Below are 16,013 nucleotides of genomic sequence, written 5' to 3'. Positions count from 1 at the left end.
AGAGAGGAACAAACATACCCCATGGGGTTGATCCTGCTGGAATACCAGTACTTTCACAAAACTTGAAGATCTGAAAATTTTCTTTAAAGCTGGTGGCTTAATCAACGTCAACATCAATACTCAGTTTGACTAACATTTTAATTTGGAAGTGTTATTTTTTCCAGCTTTTCAGTACTGAGCAATTGTTTTCACCTCTGAACCTGTCTGTAAACTGAATAGGAATTGTCAGAATACATAAAGACATTCGGGCCCTAGACACACAAGTTCTTATTCCATCTTTTCCTTCTTTCAAAATGTTTATCTTCTGTAAAGCAGGAAAAATATTTGTGATGATGATGGAACTTACTCTAAGGAAATCTTTTCTTTAGTTAACCAGTGAAAATTTCAGAAGTGTTCAAAAGCCATCTAATATTTTTACATACGTTGGATGTTCTGATAATAGGTTGAGGTTTTCGGAAAGAAAAAAAAAAAAAAAAAAAAAAAACATAATACAAGTTCCCACATTAATTCAGTAGCCATCTCATACTTATTATAAAGTCAGTGTGCTGAATTTCAGGATGGGACTGCTGTACGATTTTTGATTATGGGCAGTAGAGTAAATCGTTACTTGCAGCATTATATGTAGTCTGATTGCCTATTGGCATTAGTGGCAGAGGTCAGAAGCTTGTCTTCTTGGTCAGAGAACACAGCAATTGAAGCTGCCTGAAAAAGAGTGCCATGGGTTAGAGTAAAAATAGTGGGGTACTGTTTGTATGACCAGGTGCAAGAACAGAAGCATTCCACACTTAAGAAAAAAAAAAGATAAGATAGAAGAGAAAAAACACACAAAGAACAAAAGCATTCCTTCTGCTAAATACTAAAGTATAGTCATTGGGACACACAAGAGGTTATTCCAGCTCCCTCGTTGACTAAATTGAATGTTCTTCCTACAGATAGTTCCTAAAAAAATGAACTATTATTTGTTTTCCGATGTACAGACACTGCATCCGTTGTTTATGGCTGTAATCATAACATGCATAGTTTAAAATGTGGGACTAAGGGATAGGCTGCATTTCTCTTTCTGCTTTGTCAGACACAATAAACCACATTCCTTATTTATTAAAGCTTCTTTGTGATTTACTAACCAAATTTCTCCCTTTAAACTAATTTCATGTACATTGTCTCTATTACCCCATTCTGTTTCAAAAACATTGGACTATATTTTTTCATGCCTTTTATAGGTATGAGATGCCCACCACTTTTTCCTTTTTTTCTGGACTTACTGAAACAAGTTTGTGGAGATGGAGAATCTCTGAGTTCTGAGGGTCTGTTTTGTTAAAACACTTTGTCAAGCTTTGTACAGGTGAAGACATCTGCAGCTTTATAAAGCTCATGGCTGGCACAGCATCTCCAACCATTAGCTCCAGCTTACCGACTCTGCTAGACTACCCACTACTTGCTAGCTCAAGCACACATACAAAAATTCAAGATATGAATGGAAACATATATGCTTATTTGGCTTGTATTCTGGCAAGTTGTTCCCCTGCCCCTTCTTCCTGAAAATGTATTGCTGTGTAAACAGTTGAAGGCTTACCTTCAAATGTATAATTCTAACTTGCTTGGCAAAGGTCAGATAGGTGAAATAACTCACGTTCTCCTCTCCTGATATTTTGTTTAATGGCCGTCTACATCAATACCTATCAGTTTCAATGCAGAAGCAGAGTGAAACAATGTGTACAGTTTCTGATTATCAGATAAAGCTCTGCTTCAGTTTATTTAGGTGTATTCATAAACGTTAGAGCATTTTATTGCATGGTTGAAGATTACATTCTGACTTCATTAGTGCCTTGGGAAAAAAAAAAAAAGTTCTATGGCAGCAATCCTCACTTTTGCTAACTCCATTTGTAGTATTTTTGTCAGGTTCCTGTTTGCTACAGTAGGGGAAATTGTTGCTTTTTGTAATAGTGTATAAAAGCTCTTGTCAATTTTTTTGGAAAATTGTTATCTAAGCAATTATTTGTGGGTTGTCAGAAAAGTGACTGTATGGCAGAACTCTCCTTAACAACTGAGTAAGTAGGTATTTGCCAATAGGTTTAACAGTAGGCCTATATGTTTGTGCTCCTTTGAAAGAAAAAGAACTATAGATGCATTGCATTTATTTTTAAAAATCCAGCTATCTTTGGACATTGTTGTTTACAGTTACTTCCATAACTTAAGAGCTTTCACATAATGACATCAAAAGAACAGGTAACTAATGCTGTGCTACTGCAGCTAGGAACATAATGTTATACTTGTTTTCCATAAACCCAGATTTTAGCCATAATAGTTCATAGAGATGAGACCAGAACTCACTCATCCTTTCAAGTAGCTCTTCTTAGGTACACTGAAGAGGAAAAGCTTTAAAGAGTGTGTCTGATCTCTGAGGTTAAATCAATTGGCCTTGCCATAGACAGTCTCAGAGCCTGCTTTCTATTAAGAAAATATGCTGTATGGTAACTGGGGTCTCTTGCGGAATTCCTCACATTTAAAAACTAGGCATCTCTGTTCATTACCATATTAAAAGATTATTTTGCTGTTTCAGTAGACCTTATAATAGTTTTATAACTAGAAGGGCTAAAAAAAAAATATGTTAAAACTAGGAAAACATCCCAAGCTTCAAAGTGGAGTTTTGTTATTGATTTAAATGGGGACAAGAAGCAGTCCGAACAGTCTCAGTCTATTGCACAGAATACAGATAGAGTGCAGAAGACACAGTATAGTACAGTGGACTGTGGGGGAGAATAACAGTGAGGGCAAGAACACAGCAAAAAAGTCTCGTTAAAACTTTTTGTGACACTCCACAGTGAGGTTTGTTTTTTAAAACCTTGGACTGACTAAATTTGAAGACAGTCTCTATGTAAGTAAAGCCACAGTTTTCAATTATTTCTCATGTGAATGTCCTATCTATGATATCATTACAGCTAATTGACACTCAGTTGCATTGTGAGCTTCAATATAAAAAGGTATTAACCTTGAACTACAGATGGCAAGACCACAAGCTAAACAGTGTTCATGTATCAAATGTTTGTGAATTCATGCATGCTTTCATAACAGCACCTCAGTGTCTGGTACCAAAGAACTGCATTGCATGTGTATTATGCAAGATCCACTGATATGAACCTGGGCTCAACAGAAACTGCCATTCACCAGTGTAGATTTCTCAAGCCAAAAAAGTAAGAACAAGATGCAGTTCTTATTTTTGTGAAATTAAGTTCTAAAAACTGAACCATATACAGTTCTTGCAGGAAAAAACATGGAATTTCAATAAAGTAGCATGCTATGTCTTGCCAGTATAAATGCTCATCCTTTTAGTTTTTCTTTTTCTTTGTCCTCTTAATCTTTGACTTTTTCTGTCTTTCTCTAAGATAGAAAGTCACTGTTTGTGGCTTGTTAATGATTATCTTCATATCTTATAGGCACTAATAACTTACCAGAAGTCTGTGGCTCATACTAAGCAAGCAATCTTTACTTTAAGCCAGATCATTTTACAATAGACAGAATAAAGAGGTGAAAAGCAACTTGAAAAATTCAGTAGTATTAAACATGCTAATGGGGGCAATGTTTTTAATAGCATAGGTATTCCATTGCTTTAGATCAAGCCTCGACTACCTGAAATGAAGTTATTTGCACAGAAAAAAATTCAGAATTTGTCACAATAATTTAGAAAAAAATAAATATACCATGGAAGAAATATTGGTAATTAACATCTAGATCGTTCAATTTTAAGAACTATAAAACACCATTCAATCTGATAATAATGAACCAATGATGGGCCTGTACTGAGTACATACCATCACTATAAAGAAAACATTACTTTCATCAGCTACATTAAACACTTTATTGCTCAAAGCATCAGGGTTTTCCATATATATGACCTCATCTTTAAACTTCCTGTGATCTTGGTACTTAAGACAATTGCTACATCTCCAAAAATGTTTTTGATGCTTATATTAGAGAAATATACTCTCAGTTTTAATGCCACTTAAAATGGATTTCCTGCCTGTAAATTAACACAGTTACTACAGAGATCATGTTGTTGGTAAGAGGATTTCTTGTTTGTAAATTCGTTCTTTCACAGCACCTAAGAAGGCACATGTTACCGCTACTGTAGATACAAATGGAAAATTTTTAATTCATTTGGACCATCAATATTAAGGCTTTAGGAGACATTTATAACCTACACATTGCCATAAATATGTATTACTTCCCATTTTCAATGCCAGCTTTTTTTTTCCTACTACGCTTTTTTTCTTACAGTATGAGTGAAATAATTGTGTGAGAACATATATTAGCTTTTAAGCTTCTGTACATCTCTCCTTATGTTAGCCCTGATATCTAAAAGGCAGGGTAAAAATTGTCAATTTTTGTGGCTGCCAAGCAACATTTGGGCTCTGAAACTGGGACTTCATTGGGCAAGTGTAGGTGCAAGTTTGTGTAGTTAAATAACTACAGTTGTAACTACACACCTGTCTCAGCCTGAATCCCAGACGGGTTTCATTCATGGAAATAAATCAGGATTTAAATGCCATTTGAAAAACACAGCAGTCAATTTTATAGGTTTTTTTTATATCATGATTTAACACTGATTGTGCGTTGTTTTCTTCACTATATAAAACAGTCAATAAAGGCTTCTAAAACACAGTCATCAGGGAATCCATTCAGTTCCCTGAATGAAATCCATTCAGTGAAATGATTTGCACCATATCAAAAAAAAGGGAATCAAATGGTGTAAGACTAAAATCCTACAATTGTATTTATAACGTGAACGAATGGGTAAAACTACATCACAGGTAGCTGGAATATTTTCATTTAGAAATAGATTTGAATTTTAAGTGTAATATGCATCCTACATAATAGTTAGACATGGTATGCATGTATCAAAATGCGTGGCAAGTGTCCTGATTTCCAGTAGCTGACAGGCTTATTGCATCTATTACACAAACCAGTAAGCTATTTCTGCGCAACCTTGTTGAGGGAGCAGTACAGACAAGTAAGCATCTTGCAGGAGGCCGTCTCTGTGGAAGACTGAGACAGAGTCTTAGCCAAAATGCTATACCCATTCTCTCTACAAGACAGCATCTCTAATTTAGGGTAGTAAGTCATTACTGCCATATACATGTATACTAAGTACTAAGAAGAGGTAGGTGTTATTGACAAAGCAACAAGCCTAAGCATAAATGCAGAAGATTTATATTTACATAAATATTCTTAACCAGTAGAACTACGCTACTACTACCAAAAAAAAAGTTGATTTTATTTCTGCTTTTATGAAGAGAGCCATTTTTGCCATTCAATCAGTAGGTACTTTGAAGCAAGGTATGAAATAAATTTTGACTGCTAATGCTTAGTTCTTCTGTAGAAAATCAGCTGTCGCTTTAATTTTCAAGCCTTCCCAATAACAAATGTCCAAATCCTAAGGCAGCTTCAAGTCTGTCTGCTCTGTGAATTCTTGACATACTTATAGTCTCTTAACATTCACTATCATCACACAGTGCTGGTCCAACAATGTTAACGATGAAGGGAATGCTTGCATACGCTGGCTCTCGGCATTCCTGCTGCTATGTTGTCTCAGTCTCCCAAGACCAAAGTCAGGGGAGATGCATGACAAAAGTTCTTGTAACCTCTCTGCACTAAGCTTCCCACCACTACATGACATTGACAGAGCAACAGTAGCAGATCTTATGAAGGAGCTAAGTAGTCAAGGCTCAAATGCTCTCATTGTGGAATTCAAACCTTGCTGAGTGTTTTAAAGTAAGTGGAACTGGGGTTTGACAAACACTTAACTGTCCAGGTATTCTGCAAGTGGATACTTCCTAGTTTTTTTTGTTTTTTTGTTTGTTTGTTTGTTTGGTATTTATTTTACACTACTGAATACTGCTTTTACTAGTAATTAAAAGCCTCAAACATTTCAGTTGTCACACACACACACACAAAAAAAAAGTAGGTGTCAGAAGATGCTCTGAGCAATTATCTTTTATTCCAGAATTCAGTGAGAACACTATATTTCAAGTCATGCTACAGCTGACATTGCTACTTAGAATAAGAGCTATAAGGCTCCAGCCTATTTGCACACTTCCCTGGAGTGCCAGCTTCTCCACCCTTCCCACCTGCAGCCTGGAAGGCTCTGCCAGTGATACTTAGAGATTTTAGATCTTCATCTCTGCCAGGGAGCAACAAGAGCAATGCAGCTCCACAAGTGGGACAAGCCAGCAGCCAAGCAGCAACCCAGCACAGACCTGTAATTCTTACCAGTGGAGCTCAGCTTCACAAGGATCTAAACATAGCAGGCAGAGCTGCCAACAAGGTCTCTTAGCAGCAGCAAGCCAAGCTTGGGGGCTACCCAACAACTCTAGCCAGCAACAAGGCTCCATACAGCACAACAGCATAGCCCCATCCTGAGCTTAAATGGGCCCCCATGCCCCTGGGCAGAGGTGTGGGTGGAGGTCCCAGGTGAGGATATTCAGGACAGTTATAGCCTACTAGCACACCTACAGCCCTGGCAATCTCAATCCTTGCTGAGGTGATTTGCATATATCATAAAACAGAGAATGTGAAGAATAATATACTTTTAAAAATCCTATTGTCTTTACTGTTGGTACATTAGTATTTGTTACTACTGACAGGTGCTTCCAGTTGCCTTCATTAGCCTAATGTAATTTAAAATGGAAATTCTAGCAGTCTTACTTCTTTTGCGATGGCAGTTGGGCAATTAAGGAAAGCTGGTAGGCTACGCAATAGGTACAGTCTGTTGCCATTTATTTCTTCTACTTTAATATCTATTTGTTCACTGTACCATTTTATGATATCACATAAACTATACAGCTTAAATAAAAAGGGCATGTACTCACCTTGTTTCCATATAAATGGCAGTAAGAAATAGCTAGTGTAGATAGGCACAAAATTTGAAAACCTGTGCAGCAACCTGGTCCATATGTGATTCTATTTTGATATACGTGACGTCCCATATATAAGCCCTGTATTAAAATTGTATGTTGCTTCTCCTTAGTATTTCCTGTTTCTCCCACTTCCCTCATTATTTTTTTTCCCTGATTTTTCTTAGTATTTCAAAATGCTGTAGGCATTCATAGGGTGGAAGCATCACCTCTGACTTTATTTCCACTTTTTGTTTCCACTGACTTTGTCATATGCTAATCTACAGATTAATTAAATCAGAAACAATGATCATGGCTGTCTAGTATGACTTGTGTAGTAATTTATTTTTGCACATTGGCTATAAGAATTTTCTCTATCATGTTTTCTGTGCAATAAGGATCTTCATAATTTCAAATTTCTTTTTTGTGCAATGCAAAAAGGCCATTTTCAGACTTGAAGAATCACCAAGTGGAATTCGTAAAAAATCCCTTAAGAGATCACAAGATCCATGAGAAGCATAAAGCAAGCAGGTCTCCCTTCTCAAGATACTCCCAAAGTTGTCATGACTTTTCCTTCAAAACAACAAACAAAACACCGTGGGGAGTGTAGAAATAAAAATTAAAACATTCCAGATAGAGTAGCAAAAATGTAAGTCAATTTGAGAAAATTTGAGACACCTAAATTTTGTTATAAACTTATATGAATCCATCCTTTGGACAGCCAAGCACTGGAGCAGATTGCCCAAAGAGACTGTGCAGTCTACTTTCTCGGAGGTTTTCAAGACCCAACTGGATAAAGACCTGAGCAGTCTGGTCTAATCTCACAGCAGGAAGGGGGGAGGAAGGGGGCAAGAAACCTCAAGTCCCTTCCAACTTTAATCACTCTGTGATTCTATATTCTATGTTTCTTGTGATACAGAGAATTTAATTTGTATCAGAAACAAAGCCCACTGCAACATATTTCATACCAAATGTAATTCTGTATTTCATGTAGATATACGCCCCATAACATTTTTATTTTGGAATAAAACAGCAAGTAGAATTGACAATTGCCTAATGCAGCTAGGTGTAAAAAATCAGACCATGGCTTTTACTGAAGGGGAATGTCAAAGCTCTGCATTCCATATGGATGTCACCAAAAGGAATTGTGATTTCATCAACACAGCTGCTAGCTTTGTAATGACATATGGGAGTAACTTTTTTTTTTTTTGATGAATGTTCTTACAACAATTTTTCCTTTGCCTCCTGCATTTTTTCCTGACATCATGGCTTTAAATATGAGCACAATTTAAAAGGCAGTAGGAATTTCCGACAAACTGTTCTAACTTGTGTTAGCAATCTAACTTTTCTCTAGAACTATCATTGTCTTGAATCTACTGTTTCCTGAAAATCCAGATATAACTTGAATTTATTCTGTAGTTATGAGATTGATTTTTTAGTCTAAAATCTGTTTTGTCACGTACAGCTGAATGTGAATTTAAACTTTTATACATACAATGAAAGATTTTCTGGATTCCTGTAGAAAGGAACTGTCCTGTAGAAGTTTCTTCCTTATCCTGATGAGGGAAAAAATAAAATTATTTTAAAATTGAGGCAAGAAGCTACTGAATGTTATTTCATATAAAATATTAGTATGCCAAATAAATAAATATGATGACAAAGACATTAACACAATATAGTAAAATCTTATATGCTATGCTATATTTAATGTTATGTTGCACTGTGTAGGTGCTTCCTGTAAAGCTCTACAGAGATAAATATGTACAAAGGCAAAAGGCTTCTCTACAATAGTATTCCTTATTATGCCATGAATCTCAAATTTTTGAGGAACAAATCCAATATTTCCAAAATTACATTTAAACTTATGGGAAGGTATTGTTTTATTTTTATTTCATTGATAAAGTTAATTCCAAAGCACTTGAATTAGCATATTTTAGTGTTTTGTGCTGCAAGAGGATGAGAAAAGAGAGAAATGTTACCTTTCTAGTTTAAAGAGGTATATTTTTTCATGAGAGGATTTAAAGTATATACCAACAATCAATATTAGTTGATGTAAGATTCTTTTTGTGTTTTTGTTTGTTGATTGAGGAGAAAAAAAATAAGAAAGGCAGGCTCGTTTTTGTGCAGTTAATAGAAACATGAGTCTTAACTAATCCATACACAAGCACTTTGCAAGTTAATTTACTTGATAAGGCAGTGGGATAAATATTGTATAAATTCTTCTGATATCCTTCACTTATAAAAATAGTCTTGGTGAATTTAATGCAAGTAGTAAATAATTAAATATGAAGCCTTTAATAAAACAATTCATAAGGAGATTAGTAATTATTAACATTGTTTTAGGTAAGAATTTTCTGTTAGATTCCAGCAAATAAATTTCTGTGACTTTAAATGATATTAATGTTGTATTTTAAAGCAGTAGAAAAATATTTTTTCATGGAAAAGTGACAGATCAGCCTTAGACACTATTAATATACATAAGACTGCTACAAGCTTGTAAAATACAAATCTTTCTGTAAAGAGTTAAACAAATAATTATACCTTTATACGTTACATTTCATTTGTATGTAGTTTTGGCAGATGAGTGGTGTGCAAGGATGTGTTTGTGTTTTGCTGAGAAAGATCTATTCTAAATCTTGATAAATTATGGAAGCTCCATCCATTCAGTTATCTTCCATAATGGAAGGTAAACCAGCAAAATATCTCATAACTTCTCTAATAAGACATGATATCCCCAGTATTTTTTATTTCTTTTTACATGCTGTATTCATGTGTCATTAACCAAACCTATCACAGCTTTGTTGACTCTTTCATGACCAAACCATCCCTGGAAGTCTTTAAAAGACGTTTAGATGTAGAGCTTAGGGATATGGTTTAGTGGGGACTGTTAGTGTTAGGTCAGAGGTTGGACTCGATGATCTTGAGGTCTCTTCGAACCTAGAAATTCTGTGATTCTGTGATTCTGTGAAAAGGCAAAACAACTTAATGTTTGCAGTCAGAGTGGAAACAGTGAGGCACTGCATTTTCAAAGTCACCATGAGGTGGTCTCTTAAAAGTATGAATGCTGAGATGTACAAAGAACAACAGAGATACAAAGATGTAAGCTGACATAGTAAACCAATAAAATATATACTATATCAATAAATGTACATTTTCAAATTCATATTTAGCTATGAAATAGAAAAGCTGAGTTCTAACTTTTGAGCCGGTATGGGCATGCAAGAAAGTAGTGCAGTGTTAAGTATAAAACACTTGAAAAATGACTATGTATATTATAAACTTATGCAAAGTGTGTTTCTATGGAATATCACAATGGATACTAAACGAGTTTCAATTACAAAAAATAAAAAAAAAATAAAAAAAAAAAAAGCTCATTAAAAGAAGTGGAAATCTTACTTCAGAAGAGGAATTAAATGTTAGTCAAAATTCTGCTCAAATATTCAGTCCATATCAGAGAAGTGGTTAATTTCATTCCTTTCCTGGGACATTCCTCCTTAACTCTTGGCAACCTTAACACTTGCACTACTTTCATCAGTCACTAAGACAATAAGAAGTCGTGTTTTTTTCCTTTGCCCCCTAATTCCCTTAAAATGCAGAGAGGAACCATAATTTATCCATGTAAAATAGCTCTTCTTTAGTATCTATTGCATGTGGATTATTCTTTTTCTTTTTGTTGTTGTTGCCCCCCCTCCCCTTTTTTTCTGACTGGATCAGAACAATTCTTCTAAAGGGTTCAGTACTCTGTATTTGAAACAAATACATTCTGAACAGTTCAGCACATCTTGCATGACACCCAAAATTAATTAATTTTGAGCACTTTAGCTAAGCAGTAGGCTTCATTGACTCACTGAAGAGCTGTGTAGTTTGCCTTTGCTATCTCTAGTAACTGCAGTCCATTTATTTAAATTGGTTGTTCTGAATGACATTGCTCTAACTTCTCTTCACCACTGTCAAAAGAGACTTGTAAGCTCACCTTTCTCAGTAGCAGTTTCTTCATCGTTTCTGTACAGAACCATCTTTATCCCCAGTTGAAATCTGTGAGAGCATTATGTGACAAGGACTCAAAGCTGGCCTCTGGGGAACTGGAATTGAGGTTGAAGGTCTCACATTAAAAAAAGACATTTATTTCTGGTTTAGTTTTGCTCTTAGGCATTATTCACAGCTTTGCTCTATCTTCACACAAAAGGAGCAGTGGCCCCACTAAAAGAAGAAAATCTGAAGCTGTTGAATGTGCTTAGGGTTAGCAAATATTAACTCAGGCTTTCAGGAGCCAATCCACAGTCTGTCTCTAAAGCAAGAGAGTCTCTGCCTTTCACTGCCATCTCCTTATTGTTTCCATACTATTTTAATTTCCTTCTTACCAGACACTGATTATTCCTAATAATACTTTTTTGTGGCGTATGTATTTTTATGTCACTGGAGAAAACACAAGTTTTTTCTCAGTTGATTATTGTTGTGATAAATTATTTTCTTTTTGGTACTCAGAGAAATAAAATATGCATGTTTACAGCAAAATGCAGAACATTATTTGTTTCAGTACTTCATAGTTCTGGGCTAGGCATGAAGATTCAGTGTACATTTTAACATATTCTCTTTACTGACTGCAAAAATGTTCCAAAACAGGTTTGCAAATTCACCTCAAGCTTTGATTGATCTCACAAAATGTCTTATTACATGCTTTTGATTATGGGAATGTCAGTGTATTGGCTTTATCATTTTACATTAGAGTTGTTGTTTTTTTAACCTCAGTATTTTCCCATGTTAGTGTCAGATTTTGTTCTGCTCATGTAACATAAAACTGAATTTATTTAAGTGAGGCTTATTTGGCATGTAAGTAGAACATAGTGTATTCTTCATTGACAAAAGTGTTTTGATAAGAAGAGTAAATTTATACCTAAAGAAGGAGTACTTAATACCTACTGATTTTCAAAGGGAATTGTCTCCACTCATTCTGAAGTAAATTTGACCCAAGGAATTTAAGCTGTCAAGATAGCCAACAGTTAAAGTGAACATAGCTTATATACTGTGACATTTTTGTCATTATTTTTCACTTTATTTTCATAGTTATATGAAAAACAAATGTACTAGACACACCAAATAAATAAATATAAAATTCTGCCATTTGTTATAGTCCCCTGTTTTATAATGAAAAAGAAAAGAAAATAAAAAAGCTTGTGTTCATTCAGTTGAACAAAAGATGATTAAATATTTTAAAAGAGCATATTCAGCAATTTAGTAACACTGATTCAGACTAAAATAGCCTTCTTATATTTATCTCAATAGAAATGTCTATCTTCACATAATCTCAGCATAATGTTATCAGCCTCTTTCTTTATAAGCTGAACAGAAATTGTTTGTGCAGATGGGAATGACAGGGTAACTCAGACACCTACAGATTAGTGTTTGCCAGTCATAGTCTCCACAATCAATACCAGTATCACAACAGCTGGCTCCAGAGTTGCACACTTTCTTCTGATGAATAATGGGAAGTGTCTTCGCTGCAGGCACACTGAGGTGCCTTAGTCAGGACCAGGCAAACTGGGAGGGCATCACAATGCAGGGAGAAGCAGAGCAGTAATGTTGATTGTAAGATGAATATAGCTGAATCTCTGGGTGCTAACTTAGGGCTCTCTCAGTTGGATTCCACTGACCTGTGTACACATAATTAGGTATTGGTTTTTTTTTTTTGGTTGATTGGTTGGTTTGTTTTGTTTATTTGTTTGGTTTGTTGGTTGGTCTTGCCACTGCAGACATTGCTAATGACTTTCCATAAAACTCTTACCTTTACATGGTTACATATGGGGCTAACCTGGTATTCAAGCATATTTCACTGGGGACAGTTACAATATTTACTGTGCAAACTTGCACATTCATGTTCATGTGGATGTGGTTGCAGGGTCAGCACATGAATGTCTGTGCAATTTAAGCAAAAAAAAAAAAAAAAAAGTGTTTTACCAAATTAGCTCTGCAGTAGTGACATATTAGTAGTCTAATATGAGCTATTAAAGCAGTAGTGACTGCTTTATAATATCTTAGTTTGTATTTCTGCATTTGAGTTCCTCAGGTGAAATTCTGCCATAAGAACAGAGCATCCTGTTTCTGGGAAAAAAAAAAAAAAAAAAAAGTCATAATTTTATTCATAATTTCTCAAGGCTTTTTTTGTGTGTCATATTTTGAAAAGTGGTCAGCCTAGGCCTTGTTTATCCAGAAGGTTGCCCTTTCCATTGTCTTTGTCAGAAAATGATATTTTTTAAAAATCTAAAACATATCTTAATAGCAAAAAGAGATTTTGACAAATACCTTTCTCTTTTACTCATTCAGTAAAGCAGACCTCTTAAATTACAGCTTCTGCTATTCTCAGAAGCTTCGGTATTATGGGACAACCTGGTTTTACAGTATCTTTTGTCAGAGCACCAAAAAAAGGTTTGAAAAACATTACCCTCAGTTTGAATTCCTCGTCCCTGTCACTTGCAGTTTTAATATCACTGTAAAGTACTATAGTTTTCCTTTATCTGTTTCACAGAGTCATGCTTTCATTCTGTTTCTTCCTTCAGAAATCCTATAGCGTCCCATGTTTCTTTTTGTACAGAGGCAATGACTCTGTGCCGTGCCCAGGAGTGATCAGGTCGGTTCCAGAAGGATTTTATGGGCTAGTTTTGTAGATTTTATAAATAGACTTGCAGTGTCACAGTAGCTGATGTCTAGCATAGATATGGGCTGCTTCCAAAATGGGAAGTCCTTTACCATTGCCTGCCCTCTGTCCCAGAAACCAGCTATCCATTCCAACGACATTCCTAGTGCCAGCTCTTGAGGACATGAGGGAACTCAGATCAAAGCAAAGGCTGGGATTATAGCTAACAGCTCTTGGTTTAAGTTTCATGTACTAAGGGAGAACTTTAGGATTTGTTCCTTGTGTGCATGATTTTTTTTTTCCACATATGAATAGATTATATTTCTGTAAAGATTCTTTCTTATACAGTCTCACAAGTTCTTTTTTTCAGTATAGGAAGAAATTGAAGTCATTTGACTTGGATAGCTGTATTCATGAGAGGTACCTTTTTGGCCTTTTTCTATACTAGATTAGAAGCTTCCTCTGCAGAGGGCAATAGTCCTTATCTTCACCAGATTAAAAAAAAAAATAAATAAATTCTATAATTTTGAATGAAATTGGTTGAAAATGTGTTATCCTAGTAATAAACTCCCATCTGAGCATATAATAGCTCATGAAAATGAGTTTTTAAAGAGTGTTTTCCAAAAAATTTTAAACAAGCTTAAATTGAAGACATAGGATCCATTCACTTAAACAAAACAGCACTTTCAGGATAATGGCCATCAGATATGGTCTTGTTTTGGTGCAGTGAATAACTGTTCAGCTATGATCCCTGGCTTCTGATTTTCAGAGAGGAAATACTATTGTTCTGGAGAACAACTGAGTACATTTAAAATGCTGCTTTCAAAGATATGCTAAAATCCCAATGAGATTAGCGTTTAGTTTTACTAGGAATTTTTGTACAAATTGGCAAATAAATGGTGAATGCCTACACCCAACACAGCTACAGCATTACTTTAGTAATGACTTCAGTAGAAATAAAAAAGATTCACTTTTGACTCAATAAATAAATCAAAAAATTGAAGAACAATTATTTAAGAATGAATTAGGTATTGCTGGTTTGAGCAGTTTTACATGGTTTATTTCATTGTACAGTAGTACAAATGAAACAAAAGTAATGGAAGCTATGGACTTCTTCTAAGCATCCTTGCCAGACAGGGAGATGCAAGGAATTGATATCATTTCCAAACTGTTTTCTAACAGTTGCTGCTCATTACGTCATGAGAACTTGGCTGTGGTTCTCTTTTAGTCTGAGCCTGCATGTTTTGTAGAAAAGGAAGGTGATCTAACCTTACATGTTACCTGAAGGGTGTGCTGCTTTCAGTCTATTCTGCAATCTCTTCACTGATAAGTTTGTAAGCAGATCCAGGCAGATGAATTAAATACTGTATTCTGAGCTTCTCCTCCTCAAAAATAACTCAAAGACAGTCTGTGTTAATTTGGAGATGATTCACTGACCATTTATTGAGAACTGAAAGTGGCTTTCTATGTTGTGGGAAAGGGTGCCCTAGCTACTGAGCTAGTTTGAAAAAAGGAGGCATCGCTTTTGCCTGGCTGTTATGCTGTACCAAAATGTTTCATCTGAATCTGTTCAGTAGATTCAGTACAAATACTTGTACTTGTTTTGTATGATCACCAAAATAGAGTTCTTAAGTCAAATGTACTGTCAAAACCAGAAACTAGCCTGCCTTCATCACCCTGTTCAGCTAATGAAATTATTACAGTGTCAGGAACTGAAAGTTGCAGTTAGTATTTGAAGTCTAATTGGTAGCTTTTAAGTAGTTTTATTCTATTATTCATAATTAAGAAGTCCATTCAGCATCTATAGCTTTCCTAAGTCCAGTATTTAGCAACTATTTTGGAAATATTTTTATAGGTTTCCTTTATCTGTTCTAATGTCTCTTCCTATCTTTGATCTGTGCTTCTCATAAAGTTTCTTGGCATTGTCTTCTGCTGCTGAAGATACGCCCCTTCAGTGTGTACCATTGACTATTTTATGCTGCCATTTTTAAAGATTCATCACACTTAAATTAACATCTTGATATTTTACTGGAAGGAAGCCCATGTCTCAAAAAGCAAAAAACACAGCTGCATTGTTCAATTTGATTTCTTTTCATAGCTAAATACCATATTCTACACAGCCCTGTAGAGTACATAGTTGATCAGATGCAGAGCTAGTTCTCTGGATATGTGATTCTGTATCTCCATTTCTGCCTCTGCATTTTGTTCTTTACATATTTAGGCTTTGAATGACTAACTCTGACACAAGTACAATAGACCTAAGCCAATAATCTTTTTTTACATTGGTAATCCTTAGTCATAAAGTAGTCCCTTGTGACCAGTCACTCTGAAGACACCATTTATTCAATGCTGGGTGTTACATGACGTGAAATTCAGGACGTAAGATACTCATTTTCAATTAAGGTTCGCAGTGCATATCAGGCCAAGTTACCGCAACCAGCACAGAGTACAAATTTTGTTTTGCTGCACTGCCAGCAGCCACTGTACCATGA

The 16,013-nt window shown here is 35.4% G+C and overlaps 1 protein-coding gene and 2 long non-coding RNA genes across 4 annotated transcripts in view; 2 read left to right on the top strand and 1 right to left on the bottom strand.

Annotated features, from left to right (window-relative positions):
* LOC106018737 (uncharacterized) overlaps positions 1-11,200 on the bottom strand; it is a 48,201-nt gene extending 37,001 nt beyond the window's left edge. The window contains exons 1-2 of the long non-coding RNA XR_001193034.5: positions 10,864-11,200; positions 8,386-8,446 (exon numbers count right to left, since the gene is read on the bottom strand). This is a non-coding gene — a long non-coding RNA (uncharacterized lncRNA). The remainder of the gene's footprint in view (positions 1-8,385; positions 8,447-10,863) is intronic.
* PACRG (parkin coregulated) overlaps positions 1-16,013 on the top strand; it is a 217,922-nt gene that overhangs the window by 160,158 nt on the left and 41,751 nt on the right. The gene's annotated exons all lie outside the window — the stretch shown is intronic.
* The window catches only part of LOC110353697 (uncharacterized), a 48,456-nt gene continuing 39,147 nt past the window's right edge, over positions 6,705-16,013 (top strand). Inside the window, exon 1 of the long non-coding RNA XR_002404484.4 lies at positions 6,705-6,756. This is a non-coding gene — a long non-coding RNA (uncharacterized lncRNA). The remainder of the gene's footprint in view (positions 6,757-16,013) is intronic.

Source organism: Anas platyrhynchos, chromosome 3 (genome assembly GCF_047663525.1).
Source record: "Anas platyrhynchos isolate ZD024472 breed Pekin duck chromosome 3, IASCAAS_PekinDuck_T2T, whole genome shotgun sequence".
NCBI classification, from domain to species: Eukaryota; Metazoa; Chordata; class Aves; order Anseriformes; family Anatidae; genus Anas; species Anas platyrhynchos.
Note: the sequence above shows the minus strand (reverse complement) of the source record. Positions and strands in the feature narration are given on the sequence as shown.